The following is a 26,335-nucleotide window of genomic DNA, read 5'->3' as shown; positions in this document are numbered from 1 at the left end:
CTATTAAGGCCCTGAACCGCACAGATTAGGTTCATCTGATTAGTCACAAACGTGTCTGCCCACAAGTGCTGCTGGTAATGACCATACTACTTATTCATTAATTTTAGGCCGAGTGAACCTCAAGCACACCCTCACGTTCATCAATAAAACTGTGGCCTTAAAATAAAAAAAAACAATATATAACATAGGTGATTATTTCTGCAATGGCCCTTCTTCATAGCACAGATCTATACTAGTTTGCTAATATTCAGTGTTGGCTGGTCGATAATTATCATGACCAGGAATCAAACCTAGGTTGTGGAGATCGCGGTGGAGTGAGTTACGTATCTATTATGCTGCCATTCGTTATAATCACACAGTGCTAATTTCATTTCCCGTAACTCAAGCTTCCCATGAGTGAATTAATAAGTCACGCTTACATTTTCCTCCAAGGCTCATCTGCCTCAGCTGGTTATTTCTTTGCCTCAAAAGCAAGTTGTGAGAAATAAGTGGCGAAACGAATACGGCAGGTGCTACATGCGCTAAAATCATTCATAAACGTTCCCAATCCATGCCGTTAAAGCCAGAGCTCTTGCTGGGATAGTGTGATCTGTCTGCTGCAGTTGAATGCAACTCGGCAGAGTAATGTGAACATTTTTTTTCCAGGCTGCTGTTCTCCACAGGAGACATCAAGATGAACATTTCATTCTGAACGAGACCATGTTTCTCTTGCAGATTAAGCAACTGATCCTATGCGCTGTACTCTGGGCAAATTATATCTTTGTAAACAGGCTGCATGTGGCCGAATGCAGTAAATGTGTTCAATGGTATACAACATTATGACAGGTCCCTGCAGGGTGGGCTGGTAGGAACATTGGAATTTTGCGCAATTTTATTTTTACACCCCAACAGCACGAGATTTCACTTCGTTAAAGTATTGAAAGGAGACGGACGGACGGACGGACACATTAATCTATTGCAGGCTGGTACACTCAGTTTACAACTTTTTAGTCCTTTATTCAACTGGCTTGGTGGCATATGATCGGAGTGCTTGACTCACAAGCAGAAGGTTGATATTGCAAATGCTGGTTCAGAGCTACTGCCTCAGCCCATCAACCTTAAAGTGGTGAGTCAAAGTGGAAATACTTTGGAGAAATTTGCCCCCCACCATAGGAATTTTGAAAGATTTCAACCACTGGCTCAGCCATCCATGAAGATGAGCACCAGCACAATGCTCTTTTGACTTTGTTTAACCAGATAAGCGTCTCAAGTCTCATTTCCATGAGAGTTCTTCTTGGGATGTCTGGTAAATGTACACCGGTGCATGCAATATTAGTACAGCATTAGATTAGCATCTTGATGAAATGGTAGATCCACTTCTCCTTGGCAAGTTTCCTCACTGTTGGTGATATAGACATGGAAAAAACATTTCCCCCCAAAAATCTTATGAAAAGGGACATTGTCCAGTTTTTTTGTGTTTAGTTTATTGTCCTTCTACCACACCTCCGATTATCACGGTTGGCTATATATGGTGCAAAACAAGTTCAATATATATACACATACATACTGACTAATAGTGTCAGTATGTCGAGAGAAACAAAAATTATAGACAGTAATAGGCGAACATTTCGGGTGATGACATATATTCAGAGTAGAAAAAGGACTGCCAGATGACTCTTTACAATTCATTGCATTGAGAGCAATGATAAGCTTCAAGACAATTGGGTATTTAAAATCCATATTTTGTTCGAGAGTAGTGTTAATAATGAAGATAACAAGGTTCTTTTATGTTTTCGGTGACGTATTAAGCAATTCCTTTTTAGTGATTCCCTCACCAAATCTACAACGCTCGTTAATATTCCAACAAACCAGGTTCCACGTAATAAACATGCCTTGGCTTTTGAATATGGTGAACAAATAACCACACATGACGAATTGTCAGTGTTATTGGGGGTTGGGCGAATGATGTGTAATCTTGTATTATGACTTTATTTTCACCAGATATTGGTTCATTCCGTTTCATAATTATTTTGTTTATTTATGTATTTGCAAGTTATTCCAAAACAATTTAAAAAGACAAATGATTGAGTCAGTTGCTTGGGTTAATACAAGGACAGCACCAGCCATAGCCTACATGCCTATAATTATAGTATTGTGGTTAGGCATTTAGTGAAATATGGATTAAAATGGGTTTGTATGCATACCATGCAGGCATATAATTATACATTTAAGAATGTATGTTTTATTCTCAATTCCGTCAGCAAATTACAAGCGAATGTTACATTTAGGTGAATGGGGCAGACAAAACTCAACAAAGATGTCAAGAAAATGCAAAGGAATACAAACGTGATAGTAAAAGAAAAGCAAAAATATGAATTTCCCAATGTAATCATGACCCCAAATTGTGTCAATTGGTTAATATGCCGAAGGAGAAGAAGCAGTACGTGCCTCACGTTGCTGTTATTTCGATCATGAAAGCAACTCAGCATTATCATATCAGTAAAGTAAAACTGACAAAGATGGAATTACGTTACATTACACGTTCAAGTCACCTTCTCAAAACACTGAAAATTATTTGACCACAATGCATGAGGGCATTAAATGTGTCGCCCAGATTGAAACCCTTGCTCACTGAAGTGTGCCACAATCGCCTTGACGGCTGCTGATCGCACACACAAGCCATCCGTTCAGACCGCGAGAGGACAAATGCAGTGCCAAAGCTTTGATCCCTTGTGAGTAAACAGAACAGGCAATTACACTCCACTAGTAAAAGATAATGAGCCCACAGCAATTAGTCTGGCCGCAATTTGCCGTGATAACCATTGTGTGTTGTTGTTGTTGTTTTCTTTTAACGTTAAAAGTCTCGCTGCATCCTGCACTGTAGTGTTTATCTAATCAAGTTGCATGATAAGCCATTGGGTTTTGAGAGTACAGTGCAAGTCTTCTTCTAGTGATTCCTTATTGAATTCCAAGATTACCCATAAAATTGCAGTGTTTTGTCTGTGCAGTTCTGGGCACCATCTATTGAGTTCAGGTAACACATACCACACACATATTTAGTTCTGCTTGGGGAAAGCATTAAGTTTAAGTGTAGGGCAAGGGCTCAGGACAGCACTAGCAGAAGTTGATGTGGAAACTTTCTCTGGAGCTCAAGCAAGCCAGAGCTTAATGAATGTGACTTAAATTGGAGAGTAAACCGACTTGCTTTATTGCTTTTTACAGGTACCTCAGTGCCCTTCAGGTGGATAGCATATGTATGATGGTGCTATTGCTAGGTAATCCAACAACTCCACTTCTAAACTATTTGATTACAGACTCCACCATTGCCATCACACTCAACCAAACATGAAAATACCTCGGTAACGATTGTATGAAAAAAAGAAATATGAACTGAATGAGACCACACAATATTAAGAAAAGTAATTTTCACTTCTAAAGTGCCTTTCATTCGGACGTCACAAGACTTAGACCAATCAAATACGACCCAATACAAATAAAAAAGCCCTTACAAATAAGTGTGTATATGATGTCATTAAAAGACAGGGCTACCCAGTGTAATTACAAATGTGACTGCAGCTGATCTTTACAATGCTGAGTTCTATTTCCCCTCCATATTCTTCGACCCATAAATGATTTGTCCCCATCCCAATACCATGGATTGTCATGATAGAGGATCACAACCCGTATCAATAATAGAGCGTTTTATTTAACATTGTGGTATATTGTAGCACATACCTGATTTGCCGCAAGTATGGTGAGTATAAGAATCAATGTTAATTGATGCATCTCACAATCTCTTCTCTACACACTAAGAACCAAGACCGTCACTGCCTGGTGTCGTTTCTACGTGCCAACCCCCTCGATCTGGAACGCCATCTCGCTTTACATCTACAGCATTCAATCTACACTGAAGTTTGAGCTTAAGAGCACCCACCTCTTTCACCTTGCTTTTGAGTGAGGCTAAGATTAAGGCTGCATCTCAGAGTTACGGTCATTGATGTCCATGAAATTTTGTTAATATTGCAATTTGTATGATTCTTACATGTACACAATACTAAGCAGCCTGCCTGCCCTTCCCCTGGTTACTCTGTCCTTGCCAGCTGACATCCCGCTTCTGAATGAGATGCTTGCTGCCATGAGTGTAGTGCAGATATGCATGCCCTACACATTCAACACCTACTGGTCATGGCATTCAATCTCACTGAATGAAAATCAGTTAGCCCCACAGTCAGCACTTATTTACTGAGCATGCAGAAATGTTGGCGACAAATAAGTCCGGTGGTTCAAGCATAACATACGGATGTGATGCATTTGTTTGCAGTATTACAGTTTCACCTGTCACACAGAGCTGGAAATCCCAAGAATTAAAATGACATTCACTCATCTCCAGCAAGTCACAACTAAAGCCATCACAATTTGTGGCAACTTATTGCAATTTCTGTAGCACTGCTCGATCATCTGTGCCAGAATTGTTTGTCACTGTGACATCTTAACATTTGAATCTATTGAGTTCAAATTCTGTTTAGAGGTCGGATCAGTCCATCATCCCTCTACTGTTGACAAAGTACTGCAAAATGGGACGGTAACGGTGATCATCCTATGGAGACTGGCCCTGACCAGGGGAATGATTCAGGGCAGCCATTGGGAATGAGTGCCAACCAATAGTCACTCGAGCACGGAGATGGTTTCTGTTTCACAAAGTGACTTGGCTAGATCTTTATAAGAGTACTGCAGGGTGTGTTTTATCCCATTGCTCAATTGAGCATGGGGAGACTTTAACTTCGGACTTTTGGATAACTGTGGATAGCACGCCATGTGCCAACTGAGGTCTGACATATTACTGATGAAAAGATTCACTGCTAAGTCTCGTCCTTGACCGTGTCTTACCCACCCACACCTCCTGGGATGGATCTTATTGCGCATTCCTCCACCATAATTCACTTTTCTATGGCGCCAATTTAACAGAAATAGGTGTGCCAGAGCCGTACAACTGAATTGCAAATTGCTCAGCTCACAAAGGAGAGAGAATGTGAACTTTGCATCCAATTAGGCGCACGCAGCTCCGAAACGACCACATTCCATCAACGCATACATAATCTATACTGTTTGCTCATTACGCTACAAAACAAGAGTGTGCCCGTGTGCAGAAACGCGCACAAGAGCGGACACCTGCACAAATAGTGCACAAGATTACACGGTGCAAACGCTTTGTGTGCGTGCGGCATCGTGCAACACCTGCTGTCACAAGTACAGCGCTCGTGATGCAAAGCCGCAGGGCCGCTTATCGGCAGATGCAAGAGAAGTCTGCTCAGGCACGCACATTATTTCGGTTAAAAAAATTAGCGAGGGTTTTATTTTTTGAGCCGTTCTCGAAATTCACAAAACCAGGAAATGTGCTCGTTTCTGTAATACGTTGTCGCGACAATGACAGTACAGCACTGTATAACATTGAGATGACACGAGGTTGCAGTGGTCGCCCTGGCTGGCATGTGAATGTGGAGTTTCCACAAGCGCAGGGCAGGGAGACACTTTTGTTTGAGCAGCTTGAAACTTTGACAGCACTCTGGCACACGACACGTGAGAGGATGTACATATTGTATGCAAAGACAACACACAGACAATCCATAATCATACAAATACACAACATCCTTGCATTTACACAGTGTTTTAATGCAAACGTTCATGGTTATGTAACGCTGGCGCTCGTTATGTTACTTATCGGTAATTCGCATCCGTGTATGCCCCCCTTATCTTTATTTTCAAGTATTACATTTAATCCAGATTATTCTTGACTTAAAGCTTTCGTGACTGCAGGAATTCATATTCTATGGGTCTTTTTCGGTAAAGTCACGTAAATAGGTACAAATTAATAAAGATAATACATATAAAATAAACCAAAAAAACTACGACGTTTCGATCACAACACAAGCGATCGTCATCAGGAGGAAAGAGGTCGGAAAGCTGCTGAATGCAGACTGTTTTATAGGTTTAAAATTTGGTGTCGTCCTCGGGTCATAAATGAAGTGGGCGGGGCTAGTGATGTTAATGTGATACATTAGCATGTAGATGTAAGATCGCAGAGCCGCCGCGACGTAGAGGTCGGTGTCCGGAGTTGGCCACATTCAACCTGTTAATGTGCAATTGGAGAGCCGAAGCCACGGGCAAGGAAAAAAAAATAACATCGGAAGGTGGCAGAATGGGAACATCACAGCCAGTTATGACTTGGTTGGTGATGTCTTTCCAATGATTGCTGGGTTTGTACCCATCCTCTCGGTTGAAATTGTGGCTGTGTCTATATATATGGATGGCTTCATGAACGAATCTTTGTTGATAGCCAGTGGGCTTGCAAAGTACCTTCATCTTAGAGAAATCTATGTCGTGTGAGCCAACCGCATAAAACAATGATCAGCCACGGCCAACATGTTGGTCCTACCGTGTTTCAAATTTGCTTCATGCTCACGAATACGGTCCAAGACATGTCACTTAGTTTCCCCAATGTAACTACTGCCGCAGACACAGCTTAGTTTGTAGACGCCAGGGTATTGTATGTCAGGCATCACATCCTTCACAGATGGGATCAGATCACGAATTTTATGTACTGTGTTAAATCGAGCCTGGATCTCGTGTTGGCTCAAGATTTTGGAAATCTTTTTGGTGACCCCTGCTATGTATGGCAAGGTGATGGTTTTGATTGGGTCCTCAGATAGTTCTTTCCCAACGGTTGGGGTGGTAGCTTTACGGATTGTGTGGTCCCAATATCCATTCATCTTGAGAGCTCGGTGCATATGTTTCAGTTCACTGGCTTAGTGATGATGGTCGGATATGCATCGAGCTCTATGGTGTCTCCCTTATCTCCGGTTGTAAGCCAATGTTTTCATGGAAATTTTCTTTTTGAGACAGACGCCATCCAGGCATCCACATTACGTCCGTCCTTGTGGAAGAGGTACGTAGATGACACAATTGTCATCTGGCCACATGGCCGACCAGCTCTGAACCAATTCCTCAACCACATAAATTCCATACACCCAGCCATAAAATTCACCATGGAGGTCGAAAAGGATGGCAAACTACCATTTTTGGATGTTTTAATCGAAAAGAGACCAGCTGACTCAATGGGACACTGTCTACAGGGAAGCCACCCATATGGATGCCTACCTAAAACCTGACTCCAACCACCATCCATCCCAGAAGAATTCCCTCATCAAAACTCTACACCATAGAGCTCGATGCATCTCCGACCATCATAACCTAGCAAGTGATAATATATTGTCTTTGAAACTGACGCATATGGTTATTATATTTATTTTAACAAATAATGTACAGTTATTTAATTTGCTTAAAAAAATGTTCAAACTGACTTCCATTTATATGAATGCACGCATGAGTTATCGTTTGAAATTGAATTTGGACTTTGTTTTAAACATTACAGCCGTCTTCTTTAGCATGCATAAAAAGAACGAATTTAACTTGGTCGTCTCTCATCAATTTTCTTTCCATTTTTAAACGCCATCTGAAAAGGAGAACGAAAAAAAATCTGTATTATTTAAGACAATCGATGGAATATTACCTTAAAGAATATACAATCACAATGCTTTAACGGCAGCGTTTAAATGAATGAAATAACCCCCCCTCCCCCTGTCCCTTTCTTTCCCCTCAGAATGTTCGTTACCTTTCCCCCTTCTCTTTTCCCCTCCCCATATTTACGATTACTACTATTTTTATTTCACCAGGTAAGGCTCACTGAGCCAAATAGCTGTTTTTCAGAAGCGACATGGCTATCCAAAATTATAACTGAACCAATTAGCTCATAGGAATAGGTTTTACCCTTTTAACTGGCACAAAAACTGACACCTTTATTCAAGGCATCATGTTTGCAATAACCACAGCACAAGCAGTCAAAATGCAAACAAAAAAGACAACTCTGATAATAATATGCACTGTCCTTGAATTTGATTGGTCCACACCCGAGACAGCTTTTCTTAGAGCCTAGTCTCCATTGGTGTTGGACCAGAAGATGCCAAAAGGCGTACAACTCAAAAACAGCGCGCTATCAGAGTATTGAGGGCTCGGGGTGAGCATTTACATTATGAGACCTCCTTTGACAGAAACAAGATATAGGAATAGGTTTTACCCTTTTGTTTGCATTTTGACTGCTTGTGTTGTGGTTATTGCAAACATGATGCCTTGAATAAAGGTGTCAGTTTTTGTGCCAGTTAAAAGGGTAAAACCTATTCCTATATCTTGTTTCTGGCAAAGGAGGTCTCATAATGCAAGTAGCCCATCATGTGGAAATGTATAGCAGCCAAATACTCTCAACGAATGCTTTCTAAATGTGGAGGGAAAACCCGGAGGACCCGGATAAAAATCCACGCAACCACGGGGAGAACACGCAAACTCCAATTATACAGGTGTCAGGGTCGGGATGAAACCCACGACCTCCAATATACCAGGCTCCCCATGCCCCCACCTGGGCGGCGCAATGAGCCCAATTATCCTCCTTTCACTGGGCTCTGTCACGTCGAACTCGGGGCTGCACTTCCCGGAATTTCTGTTCCCCCCCATTCGTTTGGTAACCGGCGCTTTGTATTGGGCTCGCGTTGAGTTATAAAAACTTTTTTTTTAAATGAAATAACCCTCTTTGTCCCGAGTCTTGGGCCAACCTGTAGACTCGCCAGCACCTATTGTTATGCAAGAGAGACGTTGGTAACTGCAGTGAAAAAGTGAAAATTCTTTCCCTGCTTGTACTAGTGTAATGACAGGGTGCCACCTGTTGGCCAGGATACCCGTGATTATAATCACGGGTATGGGCGCGTTATATAATAACCAACTAGAAGGGGGGCGTACCTGGGTTAAAGGTCGGGAAGCTCCAGGAACCTGCTCGCAGGTTCTAGAAGGGGGCGTGGCTGGAGGCGGGGCGTGGCTGGAGGCGGGGCCTGGCCATACCGGGAAGTATATAGGGGAGATGTAACCGAAGGTTCGGGGCTGTCGCGGGGTCGTGGGTCCTGGCTGCGTCGCTGCTCGCCATCATCTCTCTTCATCGTCCGGCCGCATGGCCGATTCCCTGCACGGCTCCCATCGTCGTCATTGCTACCTTAGTCAGCCAGCTATGTAGTTAGACGCCGATGATGGGACTGTGTAGAAAGGTCGGCTATGTGTAGCTATGTAAATGTGTTTCTATATCTCGCCCAGTGTTTGTGCCCAAGTGTGAGAAATAAATAAGAAGCCCTCTACACGTTGTGTCTCAGAAGTCGCTCATTACACTAGCATAGGACACTCTCATCGACATTGATGGCCCTCAGCCAGTGATGTAAATTCTACATTATTATGAGGAGCGGGCGGGCGGGGGACAATCTATCTATTGAACAATGACTTTCGACTTCTCATGAAATAATAATCAAACCCACAGAGATGATAATGGGCCATCTTGACTGCCAACTGAGATTTGAATTCGCAACCTTCAAATTTGCGAGTCAATCGCTCCTCACCAACACCGCTGCCTGGGCTAGATGAATGCATACTCACAACATGATATGGTAAATGCGAGTATTGGTGCAGTTAAACATTACTGCCACTGCAACAGGGATGCGGAGTTTCCACCGCTGGTTTGGGACCTCTTGCGGTGACGAGTTCCACCTAACGCTCTTCTGCAGCAGAGACGCACTTAGATTTGACCGAAGACACCTGCTCATTCCCCGCCGAGTGGCGGAGTGTGTGCGTGCAACATCAGGTGGTCGGTGCGTGCACATCCAGGTATGCTCGTGCTTGTGTGTGCATCCACACACATGCTCACGCGAGTGTCCAGCGTGCGCATTGACGTGTACCTGTGAATGTGCACACCCAGGTGTGCTCGCTCACACTTGCGCATGCATGTTGACATACTTGCAGCTGCGCTTGTGTGCGGTGTGCACACCCTGCTGTTTGCGACAACGAGCGTGCTTGCGATGAGCTCAGTGGGGAGCGGTGGGGTAGCGGTTAGCGCTACGCTGTGCTACGAACCTGGCGACCCACGTTCTATTCCCACTCACGGCCAACACCAGTGGCGATTATCTGAACACGGTCCTGGGCCTCCCTTTGGTAAACTCAGCCTCAAACGAGTACCTGGTGCGGTGTGTAAACACCGCCACTAGGGAGACAAAGACGGTCGGGCATGGTGCTGAGCACTCCCCCCCCCCTCTCTCTTCTGCCGTTCCGACCTTGATAGGTGCTCGCTAACAGTACTTGCCCCAACTGTTTGTTAAGGCTATACGGAAGATCTTTGTCTTGTGTGTGTGCGCGCGTCTCCGGGGGTGAACGAAGGGCATCCAAGGCTCACGGTTGCACGTAATGCGGGGCCTTGCGTGATCGCAAACATAAACACGCGGGCGGTTTGTCGTAGCCATGCTGGCTGCAACATGACAGAGCACATTTCACGATCTCTATTCTTGTTCTCGTTAATTTGTGCGTAATTTTAAATTAGCTCCATTCCGTGGTTGGAAAACAAGTGGTTTCCAAATGTTGTATCCAGTATTCAAAGTGAAATCCAACTGGTACCGTGCCTAAACGGGCAAGGGGGCAGTGATCATTCTCTGTTGATGGCCATCAGTCAATGGTGGAAATTCTACACTGCTATGGCAGGGGCCAGACCTGTCGATAAGACACATTCTGCGCTTCCCACAAATTGCCATCAACCCATGTGGGTTGATGGCAGAATTTACCCTCGTGAGGGATATTCAACTTACAATATTTCGAGCGGGAGGCAAGCACTCTTCCCAGCATAATTACCACCTATCATTATTATAACCATCACGATGACTATTTTCATCATCGTTACAACCCCATCACAACGGTATTCCACATGGTTATGCCTAATGCTCGCTTTAGTGGTCATGTGTATGGATAAACAGCGCCTTGGGACGTTGAATTTCTGCCCTACTTGTTGAGCACCACCAGTGCAGTGGAGCAGTGCCGAATTAAGCTCGTGCGGGGCCTGTAGCATATGTTATAAAGATACCCTAAATTTAAAAAAAAACACGTAAATATTAAAACGCACAAATGTTTAACTTGCATAGTAAAGTAATTGTACTTTTTCATTTTCTATACAGCCAGATAATACGACAAATCGCTAACCTTAAACACCCAGTCGTTCATAAAAGTTGAAGACAGTATAGTACTATAGTAATAGAGCAAGTGCACAATCACTGAACCGGAATTGACAGCTTGAAAGCATTTAGCGCGGGGCCCTTGAAAGTGCGGGGCCCCTAGCTACTACATATGTAGCTACTTTTGCTACGAGGATAATTTGGCACTTGAGCGACGCCTTGATTGAATCGTTTCAATGAACGCCAGATCCATTGGTGTGCGCACGGATCTCTGCTGAACGTCACACATCGCCGTAAGTGAGCACTTATATGAGTATAAACTGAGCTCTACTTGCTTTGCCTCATCTTGGCACATGCGTGGCTGCTGTGCGTGAGTTGGAAATAAACCAACCGCTATCTTCCTGAAACCGCACACAGGTAACGATCGCCCAATCGTCTGGGATATCTAAGGCACTCTCCTTTGCGATACCCTGTATTTAACCGAGTGAGATTGATCTATGTTGCGAGCAGGAACACGTGGTCTCTTATCCACGCCATAGCCATACGTACAGTGCGTAATATTTCTGCAATTTCATTGTTTGTGATTTTTGACAATTTTTAGATTTGCTCGATGACACACGCACATGCACACTATCGGCTGTTCTTGAGAATTAGGTCAGAGGTTTTCTTAGCAACCACATCACGGCAGGTAAATCTGGCCGAGTGGCGCTATGATTATACTGGTCGACTCAACCATCAGGTCACAGGTAACGTCCCAGTCAGGGTTCGACTCATCCCTTCCTCTCTAATAGAGATTTGCTACAAATAAGCACACCTCGGTAGCAATCAATAATGGTGGCTTGAAGGCATACTGGTCTTCACCCTCGTAGCTTCAAAATTTCACAACTGGACCAAATCTGCCAATTGCTTGTGCCGCGATCGAAACGTCGTGATATTTTTTTATTATTGTTTTTATCTACGTGGCTTCACCGAAAGACCCAAAGAATATGAATTCCTGCAGTCACGAAAGCTTAAAGTCAAGATTTACCCAATATCTGTATGAGCATGGACATGCACTGACTTGACATTCACGCCAGATGGTTCACAGAGCTGATGTTCTACTTATCACACCGTAGGGTGACTATCAATTGTTTATGTTGATGCGGAGGTTGGTGAGCCAGTTGAGGGCCACAGGAGTGATGTTGTGATTGTTGGGGAGGGCTTCCTCGATGCGTGGTGCAAGGCGGGAGAGTAATGCCCTCCCCATAAGTTTGTATGGAGTGGAGAGGAGCACCTCCAATTGGCATGGTTGGCTACGTGCGTGCGGGTGAGAAAGAAGTTCCACGTTACGTAAATATCGGCCTGGAGTTGGCAGCTCACTTCGAAGGTTTGCCGGGTTTGAGGACAGCCTTTACCGCGGCCTCTCACCAGCTTGATGGTGCCTTCCCCATCCGACGGATAACAGCAAATATATTTTTTGACAACCATTTTCGTACCTTGGTTCCCAGATTTTTCAGGAATTCGGGTGTGTACTCTGTCCATGCCGGCAGCATTTGTTCATGCAACAGAGCTGCATGGATATCTCATTGGATGTAAGGGGAAGATATGGTGGTCACGGAAAGGTGCTGAAGGTTGTGGAAGAGATCTTTTTGTACATTGTCAATGTTTTTTTTTTATATAGTCAAATAACTGAACTCTCGCATGCAATTGCACACAGCATGCCAATGGTGGGAACACTGAGCACTCAACAGCCCAATAATTCAAGCAATGTCTCAGAAAATAAGTCGAAGTGTCTCCCTGCTCGAGTTCGTGTTATGGAAGTGCTCATTGCCTTTGGCTATTCTGAGTCAGTAGCTCTTCTTCTGCATTCGTATTTTGGGGAGCCAGTCTTTCCGTACGACAGCCATTGTTGAATTCTCACAATATGGTCTTAATTTGTTCAATCATGAAGGAATAACGATGGTGATCTGAGTCAACTGCCAGTAGTACAACTCCTGAAAATGCATCTTTAAATTTGTTCTGCCTGGATCAGAATCTGCACGCCACTTAAGCCTATCTGCACTGCAGCGTGAGCATACGCGTCACAAAGCACAGCAACAAACTACGATTTCCGTGACGGTGATACGAATCGATGAGCGTGAGACTTGTGTGGCGGAATGCGAGGGTTTGTTTACGACACGCAGAGCTCAGGACAGATTTTCTGGCGCGGTGCTTTGTTTGCGTGCTTGATACGGGCACAAAAGCACACCAAGAGGCTGTCCTGTCGTTTTTTTTGTTGTAAACCTCATGGCACACCGATTAGCACGGTTGGCTACGTATGGTGCGAAAGAAGTTCAATATACATACATACATGGCAAATGTGCTATCGGTGTCATGGCATGAGGTTGAAGACATTTACATTTGATACGCTTATAGTGAGCGGTGTACCACCTTGTGTCAGAGTTGCTGTATCCACGCTCGGGACATTAGACATTTAACCAGAAAAGAGTGCTCATTACATGACAGTAAAAGCCACGTTTTAGAGTTTGAGAACTGAAAAGCGTGAAAAGCCATGTGTATTATTATTTTTTTGTGCACGATCATTCGCGATCGCACTTGCAACCATCAATTCCCTACACTTAACAATCGAGTTTAATTGCGAGCGGGTGAAACCCAGATTCAAACCCAGTGTTGCATTGATGCCGGCTCAGTGCTTAGTATTAGCCCTGCGAGTCACCCACACATCTCCGCTCTGCAACTCAGGCGTGGATTTACTGTTACCGTGGGTCACTGAGGACTGCCTTGGCAATTGCCAAATACTTGCATGCCATAGTGCATTGACCGGTTCATTAGCTTGTGAAGCGAATTAATTAATCAAACGCTAATTGCAAAGAACGTTACGTAACCATTGTTTGGGTGACATTTACAGTGTATGTTGGGTCTTTATACTAATAATGTTGCACTGCAGGTTATGTAGCAGAACGACTTTGATATGCAAACTGGAGAATCGCTGTATCTAGCCGTGCGGTGATGTGGTTAGTATGCTCGATCTACAGTTGAAGGAACATTGATCCCTATCTTGGTCAGTCAAGGGCCAACTTATCATTCTGGGGTTAATAAAAAAAATAAGTAACACTTTGTGGCGAGTGAACATTCCTAAAGTCGGGCCCAGGTTCTTCAGGGGCCAGTTGCTGCTGACTTCCCACAAAGTGGTGCCTCAATGTATTGATGAAGGGATAACAAGCTGGGTTAATCCTCCCCCCCCCCCCAACTAAAATTGACTTCACATATTTCCGAATGCAAGTCGAGCACTACATTCACGGCGCTACCCAGCTGGACATTCACAATCTGTGGTGCATGCTTGACAGCTTTTAAGACCCAATCATACCACAAAGGACATGGTTAATTCAGCCCGGCCATACTTTGATGGTCCCAGCGAACACAGCGATGGCATTATGCGTGTTACATGCCACTCCTCCACTCTGCACAGTCCAGGCAGGAACACAATAAATTCAACTTTAGTTCCGCACAAAAAAATGACTGTTCTGCCAATTCTTTGGCATTTTATGAAGAATCTTTACGCTCTGAGCCTCGGGGGTCCAATTGATGCGGCCTTTTAAATTAGACCATGTAAGATTGTATCCATACACATTGGCCAGTGCATAGCTCTGCTTGTAGCCCTGAGACACTGCTGGACATTTAACATTTCTGGAGTGGGGGCCAGTCTTTGCATAAGTTGACCATATTTCACTTCCCGAAAAATCGGTACTATTTATATCCATATTGGAGAAATGATGGGGAAAGTCGACCCATGACAGGGATTTAAATTCGCAACCTTCCAGCCGATAGCCATGCGCTCCAACCACAGAGCTGCCTGGCCAATATTCTATATTTCGTAAAAAACGTTAAATACTGCACAATACGTACTTTGAATTAATATGGACTGCACATGTATAATCCAGTGTGTACACGGCAGAATATCAATGCATATTATATATCTGACAATAACCAGTATTTGCAACTTATCTGTGCAAATGCTGTTATAGAGTAGTCCGTGTGTGGGCATCACGTGTTTTTTTTCGTTCAAGAACAGAGTGCAATAACCTTCAGCGTTGTTAGTGGGTTTAAATAGCACACATTTGCTAAACATGTAGGTGGTTTGTGCAAATAAACAATTTGCATTTAATACTGTTAATTGATGGCAGGAAAATAGGATCAACTAAACAGTGTAAGCATATGTACCTTAGTGGACGACGATGTCGTTTATGTGCAGTGTTTGGAGGGTTACTTTTCAAAGCAATCGAATTACTGATAACTTGACGTTGTAAAAGTAACGCAAATTAATCGCGTTATTGGTAATTATTATTTTTATTTAATAGAATGTTACCAGATTTTTGTACATTTTCTTTTTGACAAATTCCTTCGTATTAAACACACATTGTGACGAATCGGCCTGCTCTAGACCAATTCCTCGACCACATCAATTCCATACACCCAGCCATCAGATTTACCATAGAAGTCGAAAAATATGGCAAGCTACCTTTTTTGGATGTCCTAATAAAAAAGAGACCTGATGGTTCAATGAGCCACTCTGTCTACAGGAAAGCTACCCATACGGATGCTTACCTGAAACCGATTTCCCACCACCATCCATCCCAGAAGAATTCCCTCATCAAGACTCTGCACCATAGAGCCCAATGCATATCCGACCAGGAACACATAGCCAGTGAACTCAAGCAGGTACACCAAGCTCTTAAGGCTAATGGTTACTCCGACTACACAATCCGCAAAGCTATCACTCCAACCATGAAGAAGGACTCTCTTGAGGAGCCTTTCAAAACCATCACTTTACCCTACATTGCGGGGATCACAAAAAAGATCTCCAAAATCTTGAATAAACACAAGATCCAGGTCCGATTCAACACATTACATAAAATCCGTGATCTGGTTCCGTCTGTAAAAGATGTGATTCCGGACATACAGTACCCTGGTGTCTACAAACTAAGTTGCCTCTGTGGTAGTAGTTACATTGGAGAAACCAAACGACATGTCTTGGACCGCATTCATGAACACAAAGCAGACCTAAAACACGGTAGGACCAACACCTCGGCCGTGGCAGATCACTGTTATAATTCAGTAGGCTCATATGACATTGACTTCTCCAAGACAGAGGTTCTTTGCAAGTCATCTGGCTACCATGAGAGATTCGTTCATGAGGCTATCCACATATACAAACACAGAGACAATTTCAACCGAGAAGATGGATTCTGGCTTAGCAATCATTGGAAGGATTTGATAAACCATTTCGGGTCTTAATTGATTGTTCACGCTTACGGTGGCTTTCAGACCGCATCCATTATTTTCGTCTCCCCCCCTCCTCTTTTCCGAACATAGATGGACTCGTCCAACTGAATAACTGCCAAATCGCTCTCCGTGGTGCTAACGTTAAAAAAACCGCCACTTTTTTCAATTTTTCTTGCTGTGGTTTTCACACCTGATGATGATTGCTTGTGTTGCAGTCGAAACGTCGTGATAATTTTATTGTTTTATATATTTTTTATTTTATTGTTTCCCTTCTACGTGACTTTACCGAAAGAACCAAGAATATGAATCCCTGCAGTCACGAAAGCTTTAAATCAAAATTTTACACATTGTGTTGTTATGAAACAAGGGACATACTACCACGTCACCGGTGTTGGTTATCTTGTGCAATCTGAATGCAGAGTCTGCTGCTACTGTCTTCCCAACAACTCAGATTGCCGACTGTGCAATTTCCTTCATCCATTTGAATAGTTTTTTGTTAATTGGTTTTCTAATATTTAAAATAAGAGTAATCATAACATGTAATCCAACTGTACAAGTTGAGTAATTTGATTACATCCGAAAGAATGGAGTAACAGCAGATTTCCCAGTTTCGGTATTTCATAATCTGATTACAATCACATGGTACCTGTTACACATTACTCCTCAGCACTGCTTGTAAATTATACGAACACATGGGGCTAATTCTAAATCATGGCTCGTGCAGTCATATGAAACTACTGCGAACAGTTGTTACTGCTTTTATTCCAGATGTTCACAGCGTGCGGGGTTTGCATTATTTTGAGTGATGGTTAAGCCATTTACAAACGCATATGGGCAGCTGATATAAACAATGTCTGCATTGCTCTGTTCAATTGCCAGTGCCTCCACATCTGCTTGTGCTAAGTCTCAAGTTTGTGACATGAAGACAGCATAAATCCCCTGGCAATGAAAAATACAGCAAAATGCAAACACAGAAATCTTCAAAATAGATTTTTTTAGAAGTGTTGTTATTATTAAAGTTCTATTCTTTCAAGGGAATTAACATCGGTCACCTTAAAATATGATCAAATATGCCATATAACACATGGCAATGGCATTTATTTACAGTTTTAAAAGTCTTTGGGCGTATTATGTGGTCATCCTACTCACAAATGGTAATCAGTTGCAGTCTCATTTCAAAAATAATAAAAGTTAAAAGACAGACGATAAAAGAAGTTCAGGTATCTGTTGTTTTGTTTGAATCTTGCCTTCATTAAAATGTTTAACACGGAGAAGGCTTTTGCGACCAATATCATCCATAATAGAGTTTTTTTTGGGTTAGATCGCGTAAATATTTAAATGTGTCGTTAAAACCCGCCACCACCCGACACAGCCAACTAGTAAGGGTTATCACGTAAACAGAACGTGCCAATTCGTCACTAGTACAGCACACCGGTGTGTTGGAGCGCCAAGCCACAACATTTACAATCTGAGTACGACGTTTCGCCAGTAATTACATATAAGGAACGAAACAGTTAGACTTCTCCACAAATCTGGCTGTCGCCTGATTAAGCTAGTTGTAATTACTGGCGAAACGTCGTACTCAGTTTGTAAATTTTGTGGCTTGGCTCTCCAACACACCTGTGTGCTGTACTAGAAACGAATCGGCGCGTTCTGTTTACGTGACAACCCTTACTAGTTGGCTGTGTCGGGTGGTGGCGGGTTTTAACGACACATTGATATATTTACGCGATCTAAGCCAAAAAACACCTCTATTATGGTTTTTTAAAATGCTTTTCAAAAGACATCTGAAAAAATAAAACAAATAAATCCGTTCAAACGATGTATTTACAGGTTCCGTGTGCCCTGCTGAGCGTCGAGTGATGGTTACCTTCAGCGAGGTCCTCAGTCAATGGTGGAGACTCCACATTCCTGTGACAGGGTCTAGATCTTTCTGTATATAGGACGACCAGTGCTGACTTACCACCAAGTAGCGCCCATATGGAAAATGTGCTCGGGGGTTGAACAATCACCACAATCATCTCCGAGTACCGAACAAAAATACGTAATATCAAACAATCACAAAATACAATTACTTTTAGTGAAAAACGTCACCACGATCACTGTGAACGACGTTTCTGACGTGCCTGTATTGGCTGATATTTGTGTTTAAATTTGACCACATTCCTGGCATGCTTCTTATTTCGCCAAACATGGATTGACTGTTATTAGATCGACCAATATCCTACTCGTATTACGCTTCTGCATCCTCAATATATCCAATGATCGTAAAGTAAAGGAAAAAAAAGCCCAACAAAGTTAACAAGTGCCTCGTTCTTCGTTAGAATGTTGGTAAAGTCACGTTACTAAGTATGCAATTCACGGCCACATACACAAATATCTATTCGCCACGAAGTGGCAGTGACGTCACCACGGCACCTGTGCCAGGCCAGGTGCACTTTGAGGCCACGTGGAGTGTCGAAGTCTCGCCGACAGGAGGTCTCGGGACAGACCCAGCAGGTCCCATGGGTTGGCTGACTGAGATGACCGGCAGATGCACCACCAGCTGTACCCCCTTACCGTGCAAACTGATAAAGACCTTACTACTCTATAACTATGGCGTGGCACACAAGGATGGTATGGTCAGAACCACTCCTGGCCACCTTTGTCTCCCAAGTGCCGATGTCAACACACTCTACACCAGGTGCTCATTTAAGGCTGAATAAAACATTCAAAGGGGCGGCGTTGACAGTAGTATAGTACAGGCAGAACACACACAAACCCCCACCGACACTGTCCGTAACACTGTATGGCGTTATCTCCATATATAAGGCAAAGTTGTGAATATGTGTGTCTGTTCAAAATGTTTAGCCTACTTCCCGACATGCAACAAACTGGAAATTTGCCATGTGGGTACTTTCCAGACTGTACACCATGGAAAAATTATAAAAATGCACTTTTATTTGGGGGGGGGGGGGGAGCTCAATAATTCATTTATATATTTTGCATGGCAAGTGAGCTGTGACGTCAAATCTGTCACGTGACCCGCGCATGTGGAAGCGTAACGCATTGTAGTGGTTAGCGCGCTGTGTATGTGTCTGTGTGTGTGTCTGTGTGTGCGTGTGTCTGTGTGTGTGTGTCTGTACCACTGGACGGGTTCCGCAGGATTGGAAGGATGCCCTGGTGGTCCCCCTCTTTAAGAAGGGGGACCGCACAGACTGTAACAACTACAGGGGCATCTCACTCCTCAGTGTGCCGGGAAAGGTCCTGGCAAGGATTATTCAACATCGCCTCGCCAGACACGCTGAGGAGAGGCTTGCGGAGCCCCAATGCGGTTTCAGGAAAGGGCGGTCCTGCACAGATGCCATATTTTCTGTCCGTCTGCTACAGCAGAGGTGTAGGAAATTCCAACAAGACCTACATCTCTGCTTTATTGACCTGGTCAAGGCCTATGATACCATCAGTAGTCCTGGGCTCTGGGTTGTTCTTCGTGCTTTTAGAGTCCCTGACCCTCTGCTCACGATCATTAAGGACCTTCATGATGGTGAGCGGGCCCGGGTAAAACTACGTGGCCGGGAGTCAGAGCCATTCCCTGTACACCTTGGGGTGCGACAGGGATGTCCTCTGGCTCCCACATTATTGAACAATTTTGACCACGTAGTTCGTGAAGCCTTCAATAGCTGTACGGGGGGAATCAACATTTGGTACAGATATAATGGGAGGTTGATCTATGCCCGGGTGCGGTCAAGGGATGGCTCCCTATTGCTCAACCATGTTATATATGCCGATGATTTGGTAATAGCTGCTCATTCAGAGGAGGAGTTGGAGACGCTGCTGCTGCTGAGACTGGAGCGTGCCACTAAGAGGTGGGGCCTTACCATCAGCCCCACCAAAACTAAGCACCTGCCTGGGTATTTTGTACCATCGGACACTCCACCCCCACAACTCCCAATCGGTGATAGGGCAGTTGTGGAGAGAGTGGAAAATTTCCCATACCTGGGCAGTGTGCTTATGACTGGCTCCAGTTTAACAGCAGAGGTCTCACTCCGAATCAGTCGAGCGGCAATATCTTTTCATCGGTTGCGTAACGCTGTGTGGAAGCTACCTGGTCTGTCGCTCCGCACTAAGTTTCAGGTCTTCTCGGCCACGGTCATTCCCTCCTCTACGCTTGCGAAACGTGGACCCCCCTAATGGAACATCTTCGCCGGTTAGAAACATTTAGGCTGGCCTGCCTACGATCCATCCTGGGTTTAACCAGACTGGATTGTGTGAGGAGCTCACAAATCCTTGAAAGATCTGGGCAGGGTCCCATCGGTGAGCTCCTCCGGCAGCCAAGGCTGCGATGGCTGGGTCATGTAGCCCGCATGCCCAGCCACCGCATGCCGAAACAGCTTTTGTTTGGCCGGATTGAGGGGGCTAAGCGGGCGCGGCACGGGCTAGAGAAGAGATGGAGTGATGTGGTACAGGAGGACGTGGAGCTGAGTGGACTTGCCGATGACTGGTACCAGCGGTGTCAAGATCGGCCTCTGTGGAGGAGGCTCGTGAAGGATGCTACTGGGCAGTTGGAGGCAGTCGCCCTCCAACAACAACGGATGGCGGAGGAGCGACGCTCAGAACAACGAGCGGAGCCCCGGGTGGCTAAAGCACAGCAGGTTGGCACAGTAGAGGGCACAGGTGGTGCACCAGCCAGTCATCTCAGTCAGTCGACCCGTGGCACCTGGGTCTGCCCCGTGACCTCCTGCCAGCGGGTGTTCGACACTTCACGTGGCCTCAGGGTGCACATAGCCTGGCACAAGCGTCGTGGTGACGTCACCGCCACTTAGTGGCGAATGGCGGTTGTTGTCTGTGTGTGTGTGGAAGCGTAACGCATTGTAGTGTAGTCGTTAACGCGCTGCGCTACGAACCCGGCGACCCGAGTTCCATTCCCGCTCACGGCCACCACCAGTGACGATTATTTGAACCGGTCCTGGGCCTCCCCTAGGTCTACTCAGCCTCAAACGAGTAACTGCTGTGGTGTGTGAACATCGCCACTGGGGAGACAAAGGCGGCCGCGCGGGGTAGGAAAGCTAGTACGTAACAAAGCGAGACGCTGTAGTCGTGGAATGCGTTGCACAAAGCAACATTCTGAGCAGAAAGTGCAGCCAGATTGTTGGTCCCCCCAAACTGTAACGCAGCAACGTCTGGGGCTGCCTCCTCTCCGCTTTGAAGAAGCACCCTTGCCCATAACGAGATGCTATTATTGCCAGGATATCCAAAAGCCAGTCCTCGAGACCCCCCCCCCCCCCGCATTCAAATGATGTTCGTTCCACGCTGCACGCTCCCAATGCTTGTTAAACACTTCGCACGTAACGCGCTCAGCCTATTAATTGGCACGTATAATTTATTCCTTTGCGTACGTGAAGATATTGTCAGGTGGTGGAGGGTATTTTACAAGAAATTTTAGGCATATAACTACCCCTGTGGTCACCCCCCTCCTCCCCCCCCCCAAAAAAAACCAGGGATCTTATATGGTTCTGTTAAAAGGCCGATGTAAATAACAAGAGACGTGAGTTGTGGGGGTTTGTTTTTTCCTGTTGCTTGCATCAACAGCTGGGTCGACACTTTCGATACCACTCTCGATGGGGCATTGCGGGGAATCAAACCTAGGTCCACCGGGATTGAAGTGTGTTGATCTCAGAGACAACGATCCCCCCTGTGCACCCTGAAAATAGACGTTTGGGGGCAAGTCCTGTTTAGCGAGCAAGATGACCAGCGCGGCACGCGAGGGGGTGGCTGGGTCAGCAACCACGCCCGGCCGCCTTTGTCTCCCTCGATGCGTACACACCGCAAAACGAGATGGTTACTGATTTGAGGCTGCTGCCGGTGACCGCGAGCGGGAATCGAACTCGGGTCGCCGGGTCTCGCAGCGCGGCATAACGTGACTTTACCATAGTTCCATAGTTCCATTTATTAGGTATAGCCCCGTGAGCCATTCGGCTCTTGAATCGGGTGCAACCGCAACAAACAAAAAACAAAAACACGAACAAGAAAAACATCTTAAAGTGATCATGTGACTGTGCAAACAGAAAATCCAGGAAAAAAAAAACATCAAAATATTCCTGAAATAAAAGAACTAAGAATATAAAATAGGGCTGAACGATTAATCGATTTCAAATCGAAATCTCAATTTGGAAAAATGTGATTAGCAAATCGCAAAGGCTGTGATATTTTTACGATTTGAAGAGTGCTATTACTTTCTTATTGGAATTGTTTGATTTTTTATTATTATAACTTTTTTTTATTTAACGTAACACTTGTTCTATGTTTGATTGTTCTATTTCAATTAAATTTAAAAAAATACATGTTGGAAGCAATTAATATATTTTAAGTTCTCATCCTTGCATTAGAATATATAGAACAGTTCATATTTTGATGGTATCACGTGGTAATGCTCCATCACGTGCTTTAAATGTATTACAAAGTGAACATTGAACTGAAGCTTAACTTAAAAACTTTTAATCGCAGATCAAATCGCAATGTTTGTCAGAAAAATCACAATGAGATATTTTCCCCAAATCGTTCAGCCCTAGCGCTAACCCACTACGCTACCGCCTCCTGCCCCCCCCCCCCCCCCCCCAGGGCCGGATTAAGGCATGGACTTTAGGGGCTGCAGCTCAGTGGCCTCCACCAGCTGGAGGACCTCCAGGGGTTTAAGTGAAAAGTTATTTCATTTGTGAATGCTGAATGTTATTTCTTGCTAGCCTTGTAAAAATAAATTTTCTTTTTTTGTTGTTTTCCTTTTGAAAATATGACTGGGGGCCTTTACAGTACCTGTAGCCCAGGGTGTCTACAAAATCTTAATCCGGCCCTGACACCACCCCCCCCCGCCGTACCCTGCACCACTCCCATTGACAACAGCACGCTCCGCTGATAGCACGGAGAGACTTGGGCGTCACACCACGTACGGGGAGGGCTGGAGGGGGGTGGGGAGCCGCCGATGAGACGCCACCACCTGCACGGTGGGGGAGTTGTGTCCGTTACCTGACTCTGGATGCTGACAGAGCCGCGCTTCCTGGCGAGAAGTCCTTTGATGAAGCTCGCAAGCCTCCCACACACACACACGCCGCAGACACAGCGGTGCTCTGACCCCTCCCCCACCGCATCCTCCGACACACGAATAGAGAACGTCGCACGCCAACGCTCGCTGCAACGCCACAAGTCGCGGGACAGAGACTCTCCTGTTCGGCCGCACAGACTGGGAGTGCTGGCCGGGAGCGTTATTTGTGAAAAGTAATCAGTGTCTCATTGCGGATCCATTATACAGTCCAATCAGGCTGTGATTACTGATTTATTTACGTCTTTAAATCACCATATTCAGTCATTCAAAGTCACACAACGGTCCGATTGATTCAATTCATGATTACGTTCTTCAAACTGGCATGAGGCTTGTTACTGCACGTTGATTTAACGTTACGAATGACGGCGCCGTATTGCATTTGTAAATGTTCTAGTGAGAACAATAACGCTAGTCTGATACTGTCCTCATTTTGACCTTCGCTGTCAATGCAATGATTTCCTCTTTTAATTGTCTATCATTTATATGTTTTAAAAGTTAAATAAGATATATCATAGTAGACCTTTATAACTCAGACATTGAGTCAACTTTGCTTTATAGGTATAATTATTTGACACAATCGGAAGGTTTAATGTTAAATACGACCGTGCTTTCCCCAAGGGGGAGTTTGGTCTCTACCATAGAAATGCGGAACTTCCACCACTGGCTAAAACTACTGTTGATTATGAGTACCGGCCAATGCTCAGCTGACTGGGCATACACATTTTTTTAAAACTTTTGCTTTACTTTATGCCTGCATAGAGACCCTAACCCTAATTGCAATCAATGATTGTCAGTGTCGTTCGTCCAGCAGTGTAATAATAAATGCAGTGACCATAGCACAGCAGAAGCCTTGTGTGTGGTTGGTAAGGAGCCACATTCACTGTGGGCGGCCAATTCACAGGAGATACTTCATGAACCAACACGTGCCAGAAGAACTGTCGGCTGGGATCGTCCTAAACATGAGCGGGGAGGTGAAGAGCTCGCGTTTGTGACACTGCCCATTGTACACAACAAGTTGGCAAAATAGGGGGCACAGGTGGTGCATAGGCCAGGCATCTCAGTCAGTGAACCAATGGCACCTGGTTCTGTCCCGTGGCCTCCTGCCAGCGGGCTTAACGTGCACATAGCCTGGCACAAGCGCCGTGGTGACGTCACTGCCACTTCGTGGCGAATAGCGGTTGTTGTTGTTGTTATTGTACACTTTCAGTGGTGGCGCACGCCTGTTTGTCCAGTGCTGTGGAGACGAGGGCTGGTGGATTGCACACACGTGGTGAAACAACCATGCCGTGGGTTGTCGAGGTGCAATATCCTCGCTGGCCAGGAGAAGGCGGTCTAGCAAGTGGATGGATTGCCATCTTTTTCCATTTGTACGGTGGCTAGAGTATTTCCCCCTCATGCACGTGGATTCTCTCTCCGTGTGCTCCGGTTTTCGCCTGGCATGTGTCAGCACTCAAAAATAAGCATCTGATGCAGGACCTTCCTAAAAAATGAGTCCTTGGACTCAACGTGGTTTTCCTGTATAAAAATAATAATAAAATTGTTTTGATGAACGGGTGCTTAAATGTTATATATATTAATCGCAGTTTCCAAGTAGAGGACCTAGGTTTTTATTGCAAAGAGGTGAGCAAAAAAGAGAGATGTAGTAAGGTAAAGTAGGTGAGAGTTGACAATTAGATTCTGGAATCAATGTGAATTGAGATTCAGATATTCTGGCACTGGGAGAATTAATTCAACAAATCTACATTACATATGTAGAATTAGGATGTTTTCAAAATACTTTTTAAGGAAGGATATTTGTACATCTTATTATTATCATCATCATGCGTCGCTGCAGTGTGTAGCTAGGTCGGTGATTGTACAAAGCTTTTCCACATTCTGTTATCCTCTCATCTCCCCTCTTCCTCCATCACTCTCAACTACGTTTCTCTATCGCGTCCTTCTGCAAAATAAAAAAAATCTAATAATTTCCCCCCAATTTTGTCCCGATAGCGCTATCGCCATCGTGCCATAAAGACAATGTATCCAATCGTTTATCTTGCATAGCAGTGCATGCCTTCGTGCTATAAGAATCCTTAGATTTTGGGGCACGCATCTACCTCCGAGATCCCTTCACGTGACATAGTCCACAAAATAGACGGCTTGACCCTCACACTCGCTGCCCCATACGAGAGCACTGTTTGGCACGTGACCTTCAGACAAATATTTTAATTCACAGAGCTGTAATTTTGCCAAATGAAGTGCGTAAATGTAATGTTATGGGATTTTTTGCGATCAGTCATTGGTGACCGGGTTGAGACCATCAACTCACTACGCTTGAGAGCCATGTTTAATTAAAGGCAGCTGAAGCTTGGATCAAACCCAGTGTCTCCGTGGTGCCGGCTCACCGCTCTGACCTCTGAGCCACCAGGCCACCTCTTCCATATCCTTTCTTAACATTTCACTCTATCTTTTTCTTTAATGGCCCCTCGTTCTTTTCCCATGTATTTCCAATTGACAACCTATTTTGGCAACCTACTGTTTCCCATTATTTTGATGTGTTCATTACATTTCAATCATGCTCTTCCTTATTTTTTTCTACAATTTCCTCAGCCCCTTTGAGTTTTTTCTCCAAACAATAATTAATAAAAAACAAATTTCTGCTACACTCATTTTCCTTTCTTCCTTTTTTTTTCAAAGTCCATGTTTCTGATGTGTATTTTTTTTATTTGGTGGATGGATACCAGGCTACACAGAGAAGAACCACGCACTCAAGGGGGCATCACTCAAAACCACCCTTTTAAATCACCATCATGTTTTTTTTTATTGTTACGATACTGTTCTCCAGGTGGGTGTCTTTCTCACACGGCGATCCTCTTGTGACCCACAAGCCCCACATGTATCGTTTTGGATTACAGGCATGCGCCACCATGACTGGCACACAACAGTTGAAACAGTGTTTCAT

At 44.6% G+C, this 26,335-nt stretch overlaps 1 long non-coding RNA gene across 1 annotated transcript in view; it reads right to left on the bottom strand.

Moving 5' to 3' along the window:
* LOC116950837 (uncharacterized) overlaps positions 1–25,930 on the bottom strand; it is a 38,896-nt gene extending 12,966 nt beyond the window's left edge. The window contains exon 1 of the long non-coding RNA XR_012945844.1: positions 23,319–25,930. This is a non-coding gene — a long non-coding RNA (uncharacterized LOC116950837). The remainder of the gene's footprint in view (positions 1–23,318) is intronic.
* Positions 25,931–26,335: the final 405 nt, after the last annotated feature.

The sequence above is a fragment of the Petromyzon marinus genome, chromosome 2 (assembly GCF_048934315.1).
Source record: "Petromyzon marinus isolate PM22_M1 ecotype Great Lakes invasive population chromosome 2, UKy_Petmar_22M1.pri1.0, whole genome shotgun sequence".
Taxonomy (NCBI): Eukaryota; Metazoa; Chordata; class Hyperoartia; order Petromyzontiformes; family Petromyzontidae; genus Petromyzon; species Petromyzon marinus.
This window is presented reverse-complemented; position numbering and strand designations above follow the sequence as displayed.